This window comes from Prionailurus viverrinus, chromosome D2, assembly GCF_022837055.1.
Source record: "Prionailurus viverrinus isolate Anna chromosome D2, UM_Priviv_1.0, whole genome shotgun sequence".
NCBI classification, from domain to species: Eukaryota; Metazoa; Chordata; class Mammalia; order Carnivora; family Felidae; genus Prionailurus; species Prionailurus viverrinus.
In genome coordinates, this window is record NC_062571.1 from 20176128 (window position 1) to 20197694 (window position 21567).

Sequence of the window (21567 nt, forward strand, 5' to 3'; positions counted from 1 at the left end):
TTTCAAAATCTGAAACGTGCACGGGCACCTGGGTGGCTCATTTGGTGAAGCATCAGACTCCTGGTTTCACTCAAGTCATGATCTCGTGGCCCACTAGTTTAAGCCTCGCGTCAGGCTCTGCACTGACGGTGTGGAGACTCCTTGGAAATCTCTCTCTCCCTCTTTCTGCCGCTTCCCAGTTTCTTGTAAGTAAATAAATAAATGCAAGAATACACACATACATACATACATAAATGAATAAATAAATATACAAACAAATAAACCAATAAAATCACACAAAAATTTAAACGTGCATGGACTCCTGGTGACTCAGTTGTGCGAGCTATTGACTTGTGATATAGGGGTTGTATGTTTGAGCAGCACACGTGTGTACGGATGACTTAAAAAAGATAAAATCTTCATGAACATTTTTAACATGCACGTGAAATACAACATTGCAAAAGAGCCAACAATCTGCAGCCTCTGCGGGAGGGTACTGTGTCTCTAACACACCCCGCATGCACACATCAGTGTATAACTGATGCCTGGCAGGGATTTTAACGAGGGACAGGAAAACCAGCAGGGCCTGCAGGGACAATCTGGCAGCATCCACCAAAATTTTACCTTCCACCTTCTGTGACCCGGCAATTCCTCTTCTAGAAATTTACGCTTCTTAATAATCACTTCTGTCAATGACACAAGAGAACAAGATTTTTAACTTCAAAACCTGCACAGCGCCTGGATCCCATGGTCCAGAGAAGAAGGACGTACCTTGGGAGACTTGGGCCCTTCACACGACTGGGGCTGAGGTGCCATCCGAAGGACGACAATCCCCCTAAACCCATGGAAGAGACAGGAGTGCTCGCACACGTTCAGGTAAAAAGGCTGCGTGAGTGTAATGTGGGCCTGTCTCCCCAGGTCCTGTTCTGGGGACGCAGGAGGCATCCCACACGAGGGGGCCCCAAGCGGTGAGCATGTGCTGCCACAGGCTGACCTTTCTGTGACTCGTGTTTCTCGGTCATGCCCTGGAAATTGAAGTCCACGACACTCTTGTCCACGTGCTTTGCCTTCAGGCTGTACTTGATGCCAAAGTCGCTCGAGTAATTTTTTTTTTTTTTAATTTTTTTTTTTTCAACGTTTATTTATTTTTGGGACAGAGAGAGACAGAGCATGAACGGGGGAGGGGCAGAGAGAGAGGGAGACACAGAATCGGAAACAGGCTCCAGGCTCTGAGCCATCAGCCCAGAGCCTGACGCAGGGCTCGAACTCACGGACCGCGAGATCCTGACCTGGCTGAAGTCGGACGCTCAACCGACTGCGCCACCCAGGCGCCCCATCGCTCGAGTAATTTGAGGGGACTGGACAGGGCTCGGGGACAGAGACCGACGATGGACTGGTCTCTCGTCTATCACTCACGACAGCAACATTCCGGAATTAGGAGTCACCAGGACATGACGCACACGTTTGAAAACACCACCCACGGTCACACACCAGGGAGCCGGCCTCGGCCTACAACTTGTGCACTGGGCAGCGAGGACCCCAAGCCTGTGATGGGCACCTGCTTCCTGGGGCAGAAACGAGCCGCGTTCCCACTCGGGAAAGTAACACTTTGGAAGCTACGCACTTATCATCCCTTTCTAAAGGGACAGGAAATGCCCACACCTGGCCACAGCACCCGCACCCTGGCTCATCTGATGGCAAGCAAGAGGTGGAAGTAACTGGCTTGCTCAAGACACATCAAGTCCTCTGAGAAGGTGACACTCTTTCATTGCTAAAAAAGGTTCTAAAACATGGGCACAACTGAAAGGTCAGCTAATGATGTATTAGAGAGCACCCGTGTCCAGTAAAAGTGCACCATCATTAATTGAAAGGCTCGGGTTTACATTGTTGGGGGGGAAGTTAGCTCTTCACTGACCGGGCCCCAGAGACAACTTTCCAGGGAACACTGCTCAGAAAGACAGCTTCCGTGGCAGTGACACAGGACCCACACACCCGGAGAGCACAGTCTTCCCCAGAGGAGACACCCCACTCGCCAGGAAACCACCTCCGGGGACATTGGCCTCTCCCCCCGCTCGACTGGCCTCAGGCCTTACCTTTCTGAGAGGCGTGTTTCTCAGTTTTCCCCTGCTATTCAAAGCCCACAGCAGAGTGCAATTACCACAAGAAGGGAAACACGTTTTTAGAGGTCTCCAAAACAGGTCATCTGATCCCAGAATGCATGTGAAAGGATTGAAACCGCAAACCGTGTTATTTTTTGACCTCTGCCTTCCTAAGCCATGGGCAGGCCAACCTCATGCCCAAAGCTCTGGGGATGGAATCTTTCGGCCATGAAACATTCTGCAACGCCCAGCAGGCAGTGCGGGTGGACCGGTAGCCACCCGCAGGCCCTGCACGGCAAGTTGTGCTCGTGGACTTCAGCCCCCCAATGCCAACCCTCGGCGACCCCCTCCCGCCACACGCACACCTGCTTTTCCATGAGCTCTTCCAAGAACAATACTATCATCAGTAACGACAACGGGCATGGTGGGGGGGCATCTGCGCACACGGCCCTAGGAGACAGGAATCCCCGTCGCCCCGTTTTACAGGCAGTTAGCCCAGAACCGCAGCTGACATGTAGTAAAGCCTGAATGCAGACAGAGGGTTAACTCCAAAACCCAACTGCTGTGATGTAAAACAGGGTATACACGGCCCTCAGTCAAGACTGAGAGACTGAGGCCCAGAGGCGCCAGGACACCGGGCTTTGGCCCTGGAAACGGTCACATGTGCCGTACTCTGCCATGCCTGCCCTGAACACCACCGGGTCACAGTGATACCCATGCAGGGAGGCTGGCTAGAAATGGTCCCCATGGGCACAGTCTTAGGCAGTGGAAGGCTGTCTGTCCCTGGTCTATGTGATCTGTAGATACCAATGTGGGGGATTTCTACAAGAAACAGTGTTCCTCTTCTCACTTCTTAACCTGGCAAATCATCTCAGAGTCAGGGACTGGGGCGGGGGGCTTCTAGAAGCTCTGCACCTGGACGGCCACCCCACAGGCCTGAGTCGAGGCGCTATCTCGAGAGGCCCAGTGCATACCCTGGTCTAGAGGGAGGGGCTCCATCACCTGCACTCTGGTTCCCATGACGCCTCACTCACCTGGTCAACGCTGTCCACCTGGACACCAAACTTGCCTCGAATGCCCCTGATGGAGTGGACCTGGGACGAGTGCTTGGAGAGCTTCGACTGATACTCGTGGCCGACAGCTGACTGAAACAGGTCGCAGAGCAAAGGTGTCAGTGCCGGGCATAGAAGCTGTATCAGACACCCCCGGGCATGGTCCTCGAGGAACAGGCCCCACCTTTGTCCACACCAGGGCTCCTCCTGGGAACAGGCTCAGTGTGCAAGCTGGTGGAGGAGGGATCCCCGAAGCCACCCAAGACCCTACCAGGTGGGGCTTGTGATCTGAGGGGCATGGGGAAAGGGCCATGGGGCCGGGACCATCCACAGCCGAGTCTGACACCTGGCACCCACAGATGGTGATACAATCACTAGCTCTGTAAAGCGAGGCACTTGCCTACCTTGTGGCATAGGAATGAGGACCAGGGATTTGCGGCGACAGGCGGAGACAGACTCACGCGCTTGGTGACAACATGCACTCCACCACTCTACACAGAAACTGCAATTGCAACGCCCGCTCTATCCACATACAGGGTCTGCCACGCAGGAAAGTCTAGGCTTCCTGCCACTCTGGCCTCAGCGGGGTCAGCCACCCATAGCCTCCGTGCCACTCCGGGCACCACAGCACTTTGCAAACAAAGCTTCTGGAATGCAGCCCCCACCGAGCATTTATATATAAGCCCGGTTCTGAGATCTGCCCACCAAATTCAGTAAATGCCAGATGTGCCACATCCTCCAAAGCTGAAAATATGGACTACTGAGCTCCCAGGCAGCCCCTGGCCCTGCCTGGCCTCCCAGCACCAGGCTCTGTCCCCAGTGTGGTCGGCCCAGACGTGTGACCCAGTGCAGGCATCTGAACCTTCCCTCTTACTGCCTGGGACGCGGTGCATAGACACCCCTCCACCTGGTCTCTCAACGGCCCTACCTGATACCTGGGTCAGGAGGAGCCGGGATGAAGAGGAAATCAGGAGGCCCTTCTCAGCACAGTTCAAGGGGGAGAGCGGCGAGGTTTATTCCAAACTTCGGAGCCCTGCCACTCTCTCCCCTCCCCGGCTCTGCTCTGATGTCCATCCTGCCTGGAGACCTGAGGCACACTGGCCTCCCACAGCCTCCAGGCTTCCACTCAAAAGTGCTGACAAGCTCCCCTGGAGGACAGCCTGCGGAAGGGACTCCCCAGCACAAAACTTAGCAGAAAGAAGTTGTAAGAGAGTTTCTCTAAGAGTACTGCCAGAGATGCAGAGTGGCAATTTTTCCAAGTTTTTTTTTTTAATCAAAACAGGTTGATCCAACTGAGAAAATCATGCGTATAACTAGGCATCAGCACCAGGGAGGGTGTGGTCTGAATGCCTAGTCTCATGCTCCAGGCAGGGGGTTGGGCCAAGGCCAGGAACGAGCCCAGGAGCGAGAGCAGGAATGAGGTCCGCCTCACTGGCTCACCTGCAGACAAGGGCAGGATGCCAGACAGCAGTGCAGACTGGGGCCTGGCGGCTACCACACCTGCCCAGGCCACACTCATGCAAACACGTGCCTGCCTGAGCAGACTTTTGCTCTCCAAGACTCCATCACATTCTCCTCAAATCTTAACACAGGGATCTCAGGGCTCTTTCCAACTCAGAGAGGACAGGTTACAAATAACTTCAGAGTTATGCGTTTTTGAGTCTCATTTTCTTATCTTTATTTTTTATTTTGAGTGAGACAAAGACAGAGCATTTCAGGGAGGGCAGAGATATTGAGAGAGGGAGAATCCCTAGGAGGCTCTGCACTGACAGTAGACAGCCCAATGCAGTGCTCGAACCCAGGAACCGAGAGATCATGACCTGAGCCGAAACCAGGAGTCAGACACATAATAGACTGAGCCACCTAGATTTCTGACAAGTTGGTCCAATCTGGAAGAGCTGGAAGCCAAGCTTGCCTACAGGTGCAGGGTGGCACGGAGAGAGGGGCTGTGATCCCATGGCAGCACCCCACCAAATTCCTCTGTAAGGGCAGTCTCCCCACTATACCAGGTGTAGACACCTGAGCATTTCCGTCAGCTGTCTGGGTACCATCACTGCACCGGCTGGTAACTCATGAGATATCGCTGAGCGCCTGCACGGTGCCAGGCCAGGCACCAGGTAAGGAGGACAGGTCCCAGCCCCAGAGAGCCTCCACGGAAATACAGTAATGTCCAGGGTGAGTGAAGGACTACAGGCAGAAGACATGGGGGAAAGGCAGCTGCAGACAGGCTGGCGGGAAGGAGGGCTCCTCAGGGAAACTTCGGGGCCTAGTAAGGCCAGAGCCCAAGGTGTTGAGAGGACAACAGAAGCAGAGAAGCCAGCAGTGACAGCTTTGTTGTTACTGCCATCAAGCTTCTCCTTGATAGATTCATTGTTTGCCCCAATGTGTCATTTTGCCAACCCAGAGCTAGAGACCCAGACAGACCATGAATTTCTCTCCGTTTCAAATCCCTACAACCCCATGGGCACAGGCTTTGTTTCAGGAAGGAAAGGCCTCTACCTGTTTCTCTCACTGTCCGAAGCACACGGGGGTGACGGGTTGTCTGTACTGCAAAAGGCAACCAGGCAACTTTGTAGAATCCAAAGATGATTCCACTCCCCACTCTGCCTGTCTAGATATCTCCGGGAATGACAGCCACACCAGGAAACATCCCTGTCTGTTTCCTGTAGCTCACTCTTGGTCCAACCCCAGCGTAGGCAAATTCCAGACCTGGTGTGCGGTGCCCCTAGGATGCCCCAAATATCTGCTCGGTGTGAACACAGTTCAGTGTGGCTCACTGTGACCCAGTGGTACAGTTCTGCACTTGGATCTGAGCAGCATCTGGAATTACAAGGGACAGGTTAGAATTATAGACCAGAAATTCCGTATCAGCTGATGGCTTCCTTCTATTCAGAACAGAGGCAGACATCTGTTGGGTCAGAATAAGAGACACTGCTCAAACTGGGAAATTCACCTCTACAGGGAGGTCTGCAGAATGTACACAGGTACCTCCCTGGAGAAACATGTAACACACCCACCCCTGCACCGTAGTCTCTTGCATGGGGCATGGAATAGAGCGGCCGAGCTCCGGGTGTCTCAGGACAGAGGATGCAAAGTGCCACCAAAGGCTGATGTGTGCAGTCAACCATGCTGAACCCTACAGCTGGATGGCAGAGGAGGCCCGCCCACTGTCCTCAGTGAGTGCTCTCTCCTGGACTCACGGGAAGTGACTCTACACAGAGGGCCATGTTGGACTGTTCTGTCAAGGTCGTCAATGCCTGAAGGACAGCAAAGCACCTGGTGGCTGAAGCATCGCCTGCGCACTGAAGGACAGCCCCAGATCTGGTTCTGGCACCAGCTGGCTGAAGGCTCGCCTGCGCCGTGAAGGAGAGTCGCTGATCTGGTTCTGGTCTGCAGACCTGCTCAGATTAGGCTCCTGGTGAACTGGGGGCAGCAGTGACACCAACACCCACACTCAAGATCCTTCTGGGCTTCTGTCCTCCACCCAGAGCCCCCCCCACCGCCCCCCAGTAAGGCCTTCTACCACATTGCCCAACCCCGGCACACATGAGAATCCTAAAAGAGATTCTAAAACGCAGGAACACCTCATGAGGAAGGTCAACTGAGGAGGATCTCACCTTCACCGCATGGACTCAAAGGTCTTCTGCAAGAAGTCTGAGCCCCTACTTCACCAACTCTGTGCCCGCAGTGAACTGGTACATGCTGCCAACACTGACCTTGTCCATCCAGTCCTACCACATGCCAAACATCCTGCCATAACCATGAGAGGCTTTTGTTCCTCTTTCAAGCTCTTTTCCTTGAGGGTCTGGTGTTCTTAAAAATCATTCTCTCTCAACTTGTGAGAAGGGAAGGAAGGGAAGGGAAGGGAAAGGAAGGGAAGGGAAGGGAAGGGAAGGGAAGGGACGGGAAAGGAAGGGAAGGGAAGGGAAGGGAAGGGAAGGGAAGAGAAAGAACTGGGAATGGTGGGAGGGCGTCGGTGCCTTCTAAGATGACACGTGAGGTCACGTGGTGGGATCTCTACACCACTAGGCCCCATTCCTCCACACCCCCAGTCCCTGCCTTTGCCAGTCTCCCCTTAGTCTGCCAGGCCCATCTTGTCAGTAGAGCTCAGAGTCAAGGTTACAGGGAAAACAGAAACTAATGTGCTCCGGGCCAGTGAGTCATCCCAAATCCAAGAGTAGCTGACCTAAAATGGGAATTTTCTATATTCATATGGAGAAAAGGTTCTCTTTCATCAGGTAGCGGGATTAGGAGAAGCACTTTTGCAAGCCTCAGCTCATAGCAGAGGTGGAAACCAAGTCAACAATCCCACATCGCAGAGACTCTGAGGACGCTAGTCAAAGACAGTGAGGCAAAACGTTTAGACAGCATCTCTTTACTTGAGGTACTACTGCTTTCACATATTCTTACACATTCGAAGGTGACACAAGACACTATCAGAATTTATGATCTAAAGCCCCTTTCTACATTTAACACCGGGAATAGTGAAGCAGATCCCAAGCTGTGGTCAAAATATGGCAGATCAAGAAGCCTTTAGAGCTGTCCCAATCAGGGGACGACAAAATGGCACAAAGGCCACCCCACAGGGCTGTCCAGGGGTCACCACGTCCACACATCTGGATGGCAATCCCAGAGTATAGCGAAAAAGCAAACGAGCCCTGGCCCCTGCCCAGTGTCCTTGGGAATGGTGACGGGAGTAGAACCGGCTCCAACACCTGGAACGGCCACCGGGTGCCCACAACTGTCCCAGGGGTTCTCCCAACATCAAGCATGTTTCAAAGCCACGGGAACAGAAACGACGATGAGAGCAATGGTGACTTCACCGGCTCGGGAGTCGGCTCCCAGGGCCTCGACATCCTCACGTGGCTTCTGTGGAAGCTGTGGGCTCAGCAAGTCAGGGAGGAATATACACTGTGTCTAAAATACCCACACTACAGACTTCACCTCTTTTGGGGATGATTTCCTGGCTCTGCCTCAGCCAAGAACAGCTTCATTTTCCTGAAAGATATTGGGGCCAAGGAAGTCAAGCACCACAGGTGACCCAAACAGATCAGAGGGATGGTCCCTCACAGTAGGGACGGGAAGGTCCAATCGGAAGCCGGTGCATCCTAAAGAAAAGTCTGAGCACAGTTTCAAGGTTCCTTTTACCTACACTTCCTGACTAGGAAACACCACCGGGAGAGGTGGCAGCATAAGGCCATGCCGAGTCAGGTGCAGGGCCCGCTCTCCCACGGGACAATCCCTCGGCTCTCCTATTTGGGGATTTTCATGAGAATATTGGACTTAGAAAGCAGCTCCCCAGTATACCCCATGCGCAGTGACAAAGCAGGAAAATTAGAGTCGTGGAGGGGAGTTTAAGGTCGGACGTATTCAAAGACATTGTGTGTGGCAGGAAAGCCCACTTGCAGAGAGCATAGGTGACCGAGTCCCTTGATGAAATTTCCTCTCTTGAAGACAAGATGCTAGAATCATCAATACAGGAACTGTTTGTGATGGGAGATTCTAAGCCACCACGTACCTATGCAAACACATGTATAGAAACATGGAGTCACGTGTTGTGGGAACGTCAGCTCCCAAGACAGACCAAGTCGTGCCAGTGTGGGTTCACAGGAAAGCTGTGTCCCCCTGGTCTGTGTCTCTGCCTTTCAAAAGACCAATTTCACACCAGTATGAAGATAGTCTCTTCCTTGATGTGCTCATGGTGCCCAGAAACTTTCACTGTCTTGGCCCCCATCTCTGCTCTTTGCCACTTACATCATTCAGAAAAGTGTAGTCAATGAGGAGTGAAGCCCACACAGGGGACTGTAAGAAACACAGACAACCCAAATGAAAACAAGAGGAAAATCACCTTTGGGAAAAGGGAGACAGAAGGACACTGGTGACTCATACCACAAAAAAGGGTCAGTCTCCCATGGGTCTCATCAGCACACCCTCATCCTGGGGAATGGACATGGTGTGGCATTCCTAAGATTCCACATGTGAAAGAGCAGGGCCCGGGGTCAGGGACGCCTGGGAGAACGGCTCTCAGAGGCCACCCAACAAGCTCTCTGGCCACAGTGTGACAGCTCTCAGCCTGGGGGGGCTGGGCAGCCGGGCCACCAAATGCCCACCCTCAGCCCCGTGCAGGAATGGCTACATCAGACACAAAAGCAACATCATGTGGGATTTCTAACACTGCTCTCAAAGGGCATCTTAGACCATCAGAAACATTCCGGCTTCAATTCAATTGAGAAAATGTTCTGGAAAACAAAAAGTCACCCATGCATTCAAGTCATCCATTAAGAATACACCCTTCCAGGGGCACCTGGGGGCCTCAGTCTCTTAAGCGTCTGACTTTGGCTGAGGTCATTATATTGCCGCTCGTGAGTCCCAGCCCCACATTGGGTCTGTGCTGTCAGTGCAGAACCCACTTTGGATCCTCTGTCTCCCTCGCTCCCTGCCCCTCCCCCGTTGCAGCTCTCTCTCTCTCTCTCTCTCTCTCATTAACAAGCATCAATAAAGAAAAGAAAGCAAGAAAGCAAGCAAGTAAGAAAGAAAACATGCCTTCACTAAGTCATGACAACAGTGTTGTCCAAACATGAAGGAGCCCAACAACGTGAGCGATTCCTAGGTTCCGTGGACTTCCTCACTTCAAAGAAACAACAGGAATCATTTCGATTTCAAGTACTTCCTGGAAGGGTAATAGTGACATCCCTAACTCAGGCTCTGACAATTGTGTCCATTTTTTCAAGTCATTTCTTGGAGGGCTGCTTCACACCTCGCAGAGGAAATATCTGGCTGGTACAATGTGGACTTTTCTCCTACCGGGAATCTCAGAGGATGTGCTGTCCCCTCCACCTCCAGCACATCAGTGCTAGAAGGGTCCATCTGGCACCGAGACCAAGGGCAGCAGACTCACACCTGAACAGGACAAGACTTTTCCCACCCACAAATGTAAACTCGAACTTTTACAGGTTTCAAGAGAAAACTATGTATGAGACCCGACTCGTTTTCCACACCAGTACTAGTAACAGTTTGCTAGCAGGTAAGGCAGGATCCACACTGTCCCTTCAAGGCCACCTCAAATCTCGCTCCCCTCTCTCTAGGTATCCTAAGCCTGGCACGAATTTCCCAGATGCAATCTACTGTGGACGCAGTATTAAACATCAGACTCAAATCTCAGTCCTGGGAGGGGAAACCAGGCAGTGTCTCGCCGGGGCGCCCATTCACAAACAAAACAATGGCAGAACGGAAGTCGTGTGATTTGTACACAGTCTCTGCCTCTCCAGCCAAGTGTGCCCCATGGCCCCGAGCTGGAAAGAGGCCACCCAACTGCATGCACGACTTCAGCTGCCTGCAGTTCGGACCAGGGGAAACTGTCACACGAAAGGACAGGGTCTCTGGGGAGGGCCGGTGAGGCTAAATCTCCCGGAAGGTGAAGGTCAAAGAGGGCTTTGCCTGTTGTTCTAGACTCACCAGGAAAACTTGGCAAGGCCACACCATTCCTGGTCCTTCTGGAAGCCAGCTTCATCAGAGGGCAGGGTGAGCACCTGTGCCCGATTCCTCACATCCTGCCTGGCAGCCATGCCCACGGTCCATATGCACCTGCTCCCCAGCTCCTGAGTTCTCTTTGAAAACCACAGGCAACACTGGAAACACTGAGCTGGATTTTTTAAATGTTATTCATTTATATTGATTGATTGATTGATTGACTGATTGATTGATTTATAGGTAATCTCTACACCTAACGTGGGGCTCAATCTCACGACCCTGTGACCCCGAGATCAAGAGTCACATGCTGTTCCAACAGAGCCAGCCAGGCGCCCTCTTGACTTTACCTTATAAACAACAAAATATCCTCCCCAAAAAAATTTCTATCCTGACGTGATCTCCGCACACCCAAAGGGAGAATCCCCACCCCATCCTTGCCCAGGGACTCACCGCTGTGGTCCGAGGGGAAGGAACACCATGGTGACAAGGCACAGACTTCTTTTTTGTTTTAATTTTCTGGTTTTTTTTGTTTTTTTGTTTTTTTGTTTTTTTATAATTTACCTCCAAATTGGTTAGCATATAGTGCAACAATGATTTCAGGAGTAGATTCTTTAGTGCCCCTTACCCATTTAGCCCATCCCCCCTCTCACAACCCTCCAGTAACCCTCAGTTCTTCATATTTATGAGTCTCTTCTGTTTTGTCCCCTTCCCTGTTTTTATATTATTTTTGTTTCCCTTCCCATATGTTATCCCTTCTGTCTCTTAAAGTCCTCATATGAGTGAAGTCATATGATTTTTGTCTTTCTCTGAGTGACTAATTTCACTTAGCGTAATATCCTCCAGTTCCATGCATGTAACTGCAAATGGTGAGATTTCATTCATTTTGATAAGGCACAGACCTTTCTTCCTGGCGGAAGGTGAGAGGCTGTTCACAGGTCTCTCTCTGAAACCCAGCGATCCATTGAGGAAATCCCAGGCATCTGGAGGGATCCGTGTGTAACACGATGAAGAGTAAAAACGTCAGGAGGACGTCTGCCGCCAGGGCAAGTCATCAGGCGTGCAGACCTTTTCAGGACTCCAGGACATCCTCCCACACTTCACACGGCTTTGTGAAGAAATCCGAAGGAGGGAAGGAGGAAGTGCATTTGACTAACCAAATAGCTCAACCGGTTTTCAGACACATTGAGAAAATACAGAAAATGACAAGTTTCCAAAGATTTATAGCTGCATAAAGTTTTCTCTTCGTGCCAACAGAAATCATTACTGCAACCTGCCAGCATACATCTTCTCATGGCCTCCTGTGTTTATTCCTTGTAAATGAAGACTTTGCTACAAGTGAAAAAAATCTATTACTGTGAGTTAAACACATACTCACACACGCAAACACACACATCCACACACACACACCCACCCCACCCCACCCCACCCCCACACACCACCTGCGTGACTAACCAGATTAAGCATCCAACTTTCGACTCAGGTCATGATCTCGAGGTTTGTGGTTCGAGCCCTGCGTCCACCTCTGGGCTGTAAGCTGGGAGCCTGAAGCCTGCTTCTGATTCTGTGTCTCCCTCTCTCTCTGCTCCTTCCCTTCTCACATCCTATCTCCCTCTCTCAAAAATAAATAGACATGAAAAAATATATAAATAACCCAAGGAAACCTCTCTGAAGGGATCGTGATGCACCTGAGAGACAAGCACAGCACAGGGACTGCTGTCTGGATTAGAGCAGGGTGACTCGGGGAGCAAGGGAGAAGCCAGCTGCACTTCTCATGAACGGTCACTGCGACTGCAGAGAGACCAAGACACCAATTCATCCACCCACCGACTCCCCACCCACTCCCACAAATGATACACCAACCTCGACAGGCACTGCATTGTTACGAATTACAGAGTAGAGAAATCAAGTCCTCTCTTCCCCTAGAAACCAGCCAGTGCCAAGCATGCACCGCTTACATCTGTGAGCAACTCTGTCACACTCAAGAACCACAGGTTCCCCGAGCATCCCATCTACACATCCATTTGGTCAAGCATGTCACCGAGGACGACCCAGGCTCAAGGGGAGGCCTTAGACTCCACCTCTCAAAGGGAGTTGGAGACAAGCAACTACCTCTCATCGTGACTTTGATGTCATCATAGGCCACGTTTTAGCAGGTCTAAGATGTCACCACTTGTAGGAAGCATCCTGATGTCACACGAATCAAAATGTGAAAGCAAGGTCAAGATGGAATCGTGACGTGTAGGACTTGCACGCTGATTTGTGATGGGAGATGTGTCTCCGTTGCCGGTACAGCTCAAAGTTTGAACCCGGGCTACCTTCCGTTCCAAAGTGAGGGCCAGGGAGCAGTCGTTCCAGGCTGAGACCATCTATTGCACGGAGGGGATCCCTAAACAGCTACTAACGTTTTCTACTCTAGAAACTTCTGCTCAAATGCCAAAGGAAGATGTACAGTAAACCCTCATGAATCCATCACCCATCTTCCACCAGTATCAACCCACATGGTCACTTAATCATTGATGCATACCCTGACCTAACCCAGGGCGTCGAATTCCCAGAGGGTGGCTGAATTCACCTGTAAATCCCGGGGCATAAGGTGGCACCGTGAGCCCTTTGTGTTGTCCTCCTTGCAATCCACGTGGCTGAGTGATACATATCGCTTTATTACCTAGATGCCACTGGGTAAATCTGAAGTGGATGTGCCAGGGCTTACACTGAACACACATGAGTTAGCAGGTAAGTAACGGGACAAAACGATTAGAATACTATCGCATGGGGAAGGGAGGGGAGTAAGAACCAGGGTGGGGCAATTCAGCCGCAGTTTTCCTTGAAATAATGAGTGTGGTGGCACTTTGAGCAAAACATGAAAAACAGGGGCACCTCGGTGGCTCACTTGGCTGAGTGTCCAACTTCGACTCAGGTCATGATCTCACGATTCATGAGTTGAAGCCCTAGGTCGGGCTGTTTGGTGACAGCTCAGAGCATGGAGCCTTTTTCGGATTCTGTGTCTCCCTGACTCTCTTCCCCTCCCCCAGTTGCACTCTGTGTGTGTCTCTCTCTCCCTCTCAAAAATAAACAACCATTAAAAAATTTAAAAGAAACAAAAACCAGGGTCACTCAGCTGCCACAGTGAAGGGAGTATACAACTCTTGATACCTGGGTCGTGGGTCTGTGCAGAAGTTACTTAACATCTTTAAAAATAAACTGAAATTAGGGGTACCTGGGTGGCCCAGTCAATTAAGCACCTGACTCTTGATTTCAGCTCAGATCATGATCTCTCTGTTCATGAAAAAGTTCCCACATCAGGTTTGTGCTGACATTGGAGGGCCTGCTTGGGACTCTCTCTCCCTCTCTGTGACCCTCCTCCCCTCTCCCTCTCTCTCAAAATATATCATTTTTAAAGTTTAAAAATTAACATAAATAAAAAAGAAAATAAGATGTTGGAGACTAAGACAATCTTAGCCCTCTATTTTTGCCATGTGACAATGCCTTACTCACTGCTTTAATCACGAGTGAAAAATTTTTTTATTTTTGTAACTTTATTTTTATAACTTTATTTTGAGACAGAGTACATGCGTGAGTGGGGGAGGGGAGAGAGAATCCCAAGCAGGGTCTGTGCTGCCAGCCCAGGGCTCGATGCGGGCCTCAAACCCACAAACCATGAGATCGTGACCTGAGCCGAGGTCAAGAGTCAGACGCTCAACCAACTGAGCCACCCAGGCTACCCTAATTAAAAAATTTTAAATTAATTGACATTATTATTCTCCTGAAAATGTTTACAAATAGCTTTTACTTAATTTTCCCAAAGCATCCTGGCCTGAAAACCAGAGCCATGGCCCTGAAGCACGGAGGCTAGGCTGTGGGCCTCCCCTCAGCACCAGTGGAGAAAGGTTCTGTTTGCCTCCTCTAAGGATGGCTGGCCGGACGCACTGAAAACAATCCAAGCAAGTGGGACGGCAGCCACCATTTGCGCAGGAGAGGCTGACCTACCCTCTAACTGCTGGATGTGCTCTGGTGTGTGTGCCCCGAAACCCTGTGGGCGTCACCCATGCCCATGGCTCACAGCGGACGGAGGCCTTGGAGGCGGCACAGTGGGACACAGGCCTCCCTGCACCTGGCCCTCACCACAGCCCAGCCTGGCTGGCATCCTGGCTTCCAGGCCTGATGCTGCTTCCTCTCATGTGTGGCAGGATGGTTTCCTCTTGCATCACTGTCTCCCCCGCACGTCCCAGTGCCTTTCTAGACTGGTTCCTGTCTCAGGGGTCCCTGAAAGTGCCTTCTACCAAAGCAGAGAACACTCACCCTCACCAGGCACACATAGGCTCGTGGCTAGGAGAGACCCAGCACACTCGAGTGAGAAGATCAACCGGCAGTAATCCTGATGCACGCCAGAGGTCCTCTTGACTAATTTCCATCTTCCACCTTCTGCCTGGACAGTCTAGAGCCTGTTGTGTGACCCAAGAGTCCTCTTCCCCGTGGGAGGGTTGGGCCCGTCCTCCCCACCCTGATGCCTCCGGGGTAGGACCGGGCAGAGCAGGCCTTCTCCAGAAACAGGTGGACTGGGGAGGTGGTCCCGTCTATGTCCAAATCTCTGGAACCTGTGCATGTGACTTTATTTGGAAAAGCAGTCTTTGTAAGTGCAGCTACGTGGAGGACCTGGAGACCACCCTGGACTCCCTGGGGAGGGGGCTGGGCAGTACACGGATGAATGTTCTTAAAAGAGGAGTCAGGTAAGATACACCGAGAAGGGACAGGGCACGGGGGCCAGCAAGCACCGAAGCCGGGCAGGATGGAGCCTCCCTGCTCCCGCTGAAATCTGCCCAGGCACCGGGTGGTGTGGACACAGCGCTGGCCTCAAGTCAGGACTGGGAAAGGTGCCGCAGCAAGACAAGGAGGAGAATCAGCAGAATCCACGCCACTTCTTCCCACCGAGGACTCAAGCGACAGGGGGGTAGGAGAAAGCAGAACATCAGAGATGTTGAGAAACACCATCAAGTGAAGCCACATCATCAGGAAGGAGGCAACAACCCCTCTTGGGCATGCGCCTGCTGCCCCTCTGCAGGAGCCATGGGGACAGACCCCTCCCGGTACCGAGGAGCACCCACCTGGGAGGTGGCAGGACTCGGCCAGCAAAAGGCGAGGAGGAAAGTGTGAAGTCACAATTACATTCAGAACACTCGACGTCACACACAAGAAAGGACCTTAAGGGTAGCAGTGAGGAGGGTAGAGGGCCTCAAGGAGGAGCGTGTAGCGGTAGGAGAGTCAAGGGTCTTCGGTGGGACCTGGCGGGTCTGTGGAAACGCCTGCACGCCCCGGAACATTCAGTATGGGGAGAGCACAGCCAAGGATGGCTAACGCGTGTTCTCAGAGAGGCCACACCCCTCGGACATCTGCTCGGTGCTTGGTCTGTTTCTCAACTGACATTTCTTTTTTAAGCATAATTGGATTCACCAAATCAAGTTTTAATAAATCATGTGCAACCTAATGTACCCGTGGGGAATTGGTCTGTTTCCAGAAACTCTCAGATGCCGAAGGCTTGCCCAGCTTTGGTGGGGAAAAAACAGAATCTTAGATGTAAAACGCAGGGAAGCACTTTGTTGTTCCAAACCTCACACTTAACACTAAGGACTAGGAAGTGCAGAAACTAAAGATCAGCCAGCAAAGGTTCTGAACAGGAAGACACAGAATGACCTAACTATGCCCTGACAGAAAGGAGAAGGGAAGTCTTACTCCACAGAAAGAAACTATGTATCCTTCACAGTAGTAAACGATCGGCCCTGGCGGGAGAGACAGTACAGGAAGAGGAAATCCCAGCGATTGTCAGCTGTGCCCTCCACACAAGGTCCACGGGTCAGGGCGTCCATCCCTTGACCCAATGGCCATAAGCTCTCTGTGGCGGGGAGGGAAGGAACCATCCCAGAGTCGCCTGAGCTATGAGGGATCTTGTGCCAGAGCCTCCTGAGGTGGCCTCGTGAGGGCTGCTTCGGAATCTGTGTCTTCTCCTGTCTCTGCCCCTCCCATGCTCATGCTCTGTCTCTCTGTCTCTCAATAATGAATAAACATAAAAAACTTAAGCAAAATCTACGAATGGAGAATGAGGTCCACTCTTGAAACTGGTTCAAAAAAGAAATGTAAAACGTTGATTTCCGTAAGAACAGTAAGACCTTTATTAGAGTTGCACTACATTATTTCCAGGGTCTCACGCCTTCCTCCTGGGTGCACACGCAGCACCCTGCCCCGCGGTGGGAGCCCAGTCCTTCCTGATTGGTCTTCTGAGAGTTTGGGTGCCAGGGAGCTCAGGGTGGGCGTGGGGCACGGTGGGGGGAGGAAGGGCCCAGGTCCCCCCCGCCCAGGCTTGCCATGGCCTCAGCTCCCAGGTTCTGCAGGTCACTCCAGGCAAGCTGCCCAGGCCCCCAGGACTAGGCTCTGATAGAGCCCACGCACTGAGGACACCCACGATGCCTAGCTGTAGTAGGTGGAAGAGCACACTAATATTCAAGCAGATAAGCAGAAGTTAGGAGTCATCTTAGACCATTGAAGCCTGAGAGGGCCACAGCCTTGTTACCTACGAAGTCGGCCATTCTCCACCATTGTTCACATTCCAGTCAAAGAGCCTCCCGTGGTGCCGTCGCCAAGGGGCTGAGGCAGGTCAGCATGTCACAGACCGATGACCAGCTGCATCTTCTTTGGCTGCATAGAGGACAGAGAGGAAGTGACCCAGAAGTCTGCAGGGAGAGTCTCTGCTGACCCAGCAGCTAAGTCACAAATGTCCTTTGGCCTACATTGTTTTCTCCAAGAAGGTGCCTTCCTAAAGTTTTGTCATCATCCAGAAATCCAGACTGATTGGAAATTAAAAAACAAAAGTGTATACTAAAGTTACCAGCCCTTTAAAATGACCTCGCTCTGCAATTTTGTTTACAGGTATTTACCCCCATTCCTGACAGCCATCGGGCCCCCTGCCCAGAAGGCAGCCCCAGGGGGTAACGGGAGACAGGGCCACACTTGTGCCAGGACCCTGACCGGGCACAAGTCAGCAGAGTCCTGGGCTGCCTGGGCCTGCTCCACTGTCTATGTGAAATCACCTCCCTGCCATAGAAGATACTACCTTTCCGTTTTCCAAATAGTCTTTAAGCTGCAGACAGTGCCACACGCTGGGACAGTCCCACAGCACCCTTGCCCTTGCCCTGTTCTCCTCACAAGCATGTGTTCGTTCTTATGGCAATGACGACAGTTTTAAGTAGTGGTGTGGGAGGAAATCAGTCCTGGTTTTGTAGGAGAATGCAACGTTTTGTGTCTTTTCAAATAAATAACTGAAACATTCCCCCAGAGCACAGGGCCCTGGATTGCAGTGAGATATCCAGCTACCCCCAAAACACAACTTACAGGCTCTATTCCCAGGCTGCAGCCAGCGTGTTATGATGTCCAAAATATTTCTGAAAACTATCAGTGTCAAATAGCAAAAATGAAAGAAACCAAACTCCTCACCTCTGTGAAACTATTGGTTCCTCAATAGCTAATTGGTTTATTTATTTTTTATTGGTTTTTTTTTCATTTTTGAAAGAGACAGAAACAGCAAGAGAGGAACAGGGGCAGAGAGTTCGGGGGAGAGAGAATCCTAAGCAAACTCCCCACTGTCAGCAGTGAGCCCAATGCAAGGCTCAAATTCACCAAGTGTGAGAACATGACCTGTGCCAAAACCAAGACTCAGATGCTTCACTGACTGAGCCACCCAGTCGCCCCTGTTTTTAGAGTTTGAGACAGAGAGAGAGAGAGAGAGAGAGAGAGAGAACGAGTGTGTATGAGGAGAAAGGGGCAGAGAGAAAGGAGGAAGAGGACCCAAAGCAGGCTCCACGCAGAAAGCAGCCAACCCACACTTTTCGTTACCTCTGAACTTACAAAAATACACATTTCGGGGAGCACATTTCGGGGTGGGAGAACCAGAAGGCACTACCACGAATCTTACTGTTTTCGTTACAGAAAGTATAAGGATGTGAAAGAAAACACATCAGCAACATCTAAGGGACAGAATTTTCCAGCATGGTTGCAGGAGCAAAAGGTCTACTTTCAGTATCAAATTGCACATGGCCAGGTGGCAACTATCCAAGTTATTGTAAAACACTTTTATACACTTCAAACATAGGAACATTCAAATCAGACCACTGTTGAACAGTTTCTACAAATTTCCATGCCCAGGGAACCAAAAGCCTGAGGGTTCCTACGGAATTGTGAGCAGTAACAGAAATAACGGCATTTCAACTGAAGTACAGCTGAGTGTGCCAATCATGATCCTTATTATGAGTTCTGAGAAGGAGACTAGATTGAGGCAGACGGAAAGAGAAACCAATGGACAAGTCCGGGGACTGAAGGGGAAAGAGCCTCTAGCGGAAGGGGCCCTGTGGGCCCACTGTGGATGCGAGGAACCCCACTCCAGACCTTGTAGGCACTAGGGCCACTGAAGAGTGGCCACATGCCTTGCTTGCTCTCCAGTGTATCACAGAGCCCACTGAGTTCTTCCCTGGCTCAAGGCCCCGTCCCATCAATTGGGAAAATGAGGTCACAGAAAAAGGTCTCCAAGGAAGGCATCCTAGCCCCTGGCTCCAGTGCAAGCCCGCTAGCTGGGCCCTGTGGAGACAGGGTCTCCCGGGCCCAGCAGGTGCAACGCATCCCTGCGGCCCAGATGTCCCCGAGGTGGAGCAGCGCCTGCCCCCAGTCAAGCTGTCGTCCTGCGTGTCTGCACCACCTCCTGCCCAACTGACCGGAAAGCACTCCTGTACGTCCCTCTGGCCTTCACCTGCCATCAGCCCACGTGTGCCAAGGCACTTGCTGTGATGCCAGGTGACCCCAGGTTTTCCTCCACCAGCCACTATCGGGCACCCCAGGGGCATCTGCCGCAGGATCCTCGGGAACCACACCTCGCAGCTCCCGTACACAGGAGGTGGCAATGCGCCCGGTGTTTCAGAGGCAAAAGCATCTCTGGCCTCTGTGCAGTTAGACTAACAGACAAATATCCCCCTTGGCCACAGAAGTCTCCAGAAAAGTCCCATGGAGCCCTGAGCCCCTAGGGCAGAGACACTTAATTGGGCTGTCAGCTGCTCCCCTCAGCAAAGGCTCTGGGCACGAAGCTCTGGGCAGCAGCTGTGAAGGAGGACCCGCCAGCCCATGTGACCGGCCTCAGCCAGGGGCTCACCCTCCACACTTGAACCCTGAACGGGAGTTCAGTGGCGCCTAGCTCTCTGGAAAAGAAGAGAGGCTGCCTTCCATTTCACCAATCCTTATGGTCTCGGGAGACAGAACACGCCCATCTGTTTCACATCAACTAAAGAGGGGCCCCTGGCGTCACCCCTTGTGGCCTGGAGAAAGAGCCACCACGACAGGGCGTCTCCTCTGTGGTGCTTCAAGCTCTTCTCTGCGGCCTTTCAAGAAACGTCATTGACACGTGCTGCCTCAAGGTACTGATTGCTTCTAAGACAGCCAAGTCGTGACTGCCCGCTGGCCAAAACCATCTTCCCCTCCTCTGGTCCCCCCATTCACAGAACAACTGCTCACCTGAGCTCAGGTGGTCTAGCTTCACCGCTGTGGGGACACGACACATCGCCAATCGGGGAGAGCCACACACGCCACCCCGCATGGGACCTTGGAAGGTTCGTGGCTCCTCCAAGGAGCGCGTGTGTCCCCTGACTCTGACACCCTATCTCAGGCTCCCTGGCTCCCGACCCCACCACCCTGCACCCAGTCCTATCCCAGAGCTCTCTCCCATCTGCCCCGCCTGCGTGTGGAAGTGGGTCTGACACCTTTCTTTTCCTCTGCAACCCAGACCATGTCATCTTGCTAGAGGACTACACAAACAGAAGACGTGGCTGTGAGGTCGTGCCAGGAGGGCTCAGCTGTCCAGCCTGCCTGCCACCTTCTCAGTCTCGTCCCCACGGCCTCTGGCCGCTCACGGCGACACAGCTCCCAGCAGCCTCTCTTCTGCCACCAGACGAGAGAGCACTTTGGGAGACGGCTTCAAACAGACCCTGTTCCTCAGCCGGTCTCCTGCCTGGGGTCTTCTGACCACAAGGCCACCTGTGACCGCGGCCAATGCCTCCGCAACCACGGGAGCACTGCGATCCTCTCTATCCTTCTCCTTGGCCAGCTCACCTCAGGCGGGTGACGGGCGTGGACGTCCCTCTTATGGCAACTGCCCCAGGGTGCCACCCTCCAGGGGCCTGCACAGCCCCTTCCCTTCAAAACTCCAACATGCACTCGAGTGGCCTGCACCGCATCCACTGTTTGCTCCCTTGGCCTCCTCACACATACCCGACTTCAAGCCCTGGAATGGTGACACTCAGCACACTGGTGTCTTGCTGGCGAGGATCTCCGTCAGCCAACCAAGAGGCTGCTCTGTGCCTGGATCTTCCTGGGTGCTTCTCTCTCCGGACACACATTCGCTGTGCCACCAGTAGTTCCGTGGACAGGGAGGGCCGCTTGTGACTCTACCTGCACTGACTTTTCTCTCCTACAAGCAGGCTCAACAAGGACAGCCACAGCACACCCTCGACTCTCCCGAGAGCCCCCGTCAGCAGCCGCACAGACCCCAGTGAGGTCTGAGTGGGCCAACCTTTGGAGCAGGAGCCTCCTTCCTGCACCTAAGGGGGCCCAGTCAGCTACTCGAGGCACTGTCACACCAGAATGACTCTCACATGGTACCCATTTCCTACAAAGAAGCAAGCAAACCTTTTAATACCTTGCTGACAAGTACTGTCTGTAGGACGCAGCTCACAAGCCGGCTGACCCACTCACTCACAGGCGACTCACCAACGGCCCAACAGAGTTACAGCGATTACATTTCATTCTCCAGTCTTTTCAAACATGTAAGAAACTGCGAGCACTACGCTAACCCCACCAATGTCAAGGTGACCTTCACAACCATGGCCACGTGTGCACTCCCATGGTGACCCCACTGGCATTGCGGAAGGGACCATAGCTTC

The 21567-nt window shown here is 52.2% G+C and overlaps 1 long non-coding RNA gene across 1 annotated transcript; it reads right to left on the reverse strand.

Annotated features, from left to right (window-relative positions):
* Nucleotides 1-530: 530 nt before the first annotated feature.
* On the reverse strand, nucleotides 531-11918 carry LOC125147851 (uncharacterized). Its single transcript, XR_007145319.1, has 3 exons — nucleotides 11500-11918; nucleotides 3113-3223; nucleotides 531-665 (listed from the first exon to the last, which is right to left on the reverse strand). It is a non-coding gene; the product is annotated as an uncharacterized LOC125147851 (long non-coding RNA).
* Nucleotides 11919-21567: the final 9649 nt, after the last annotated feature.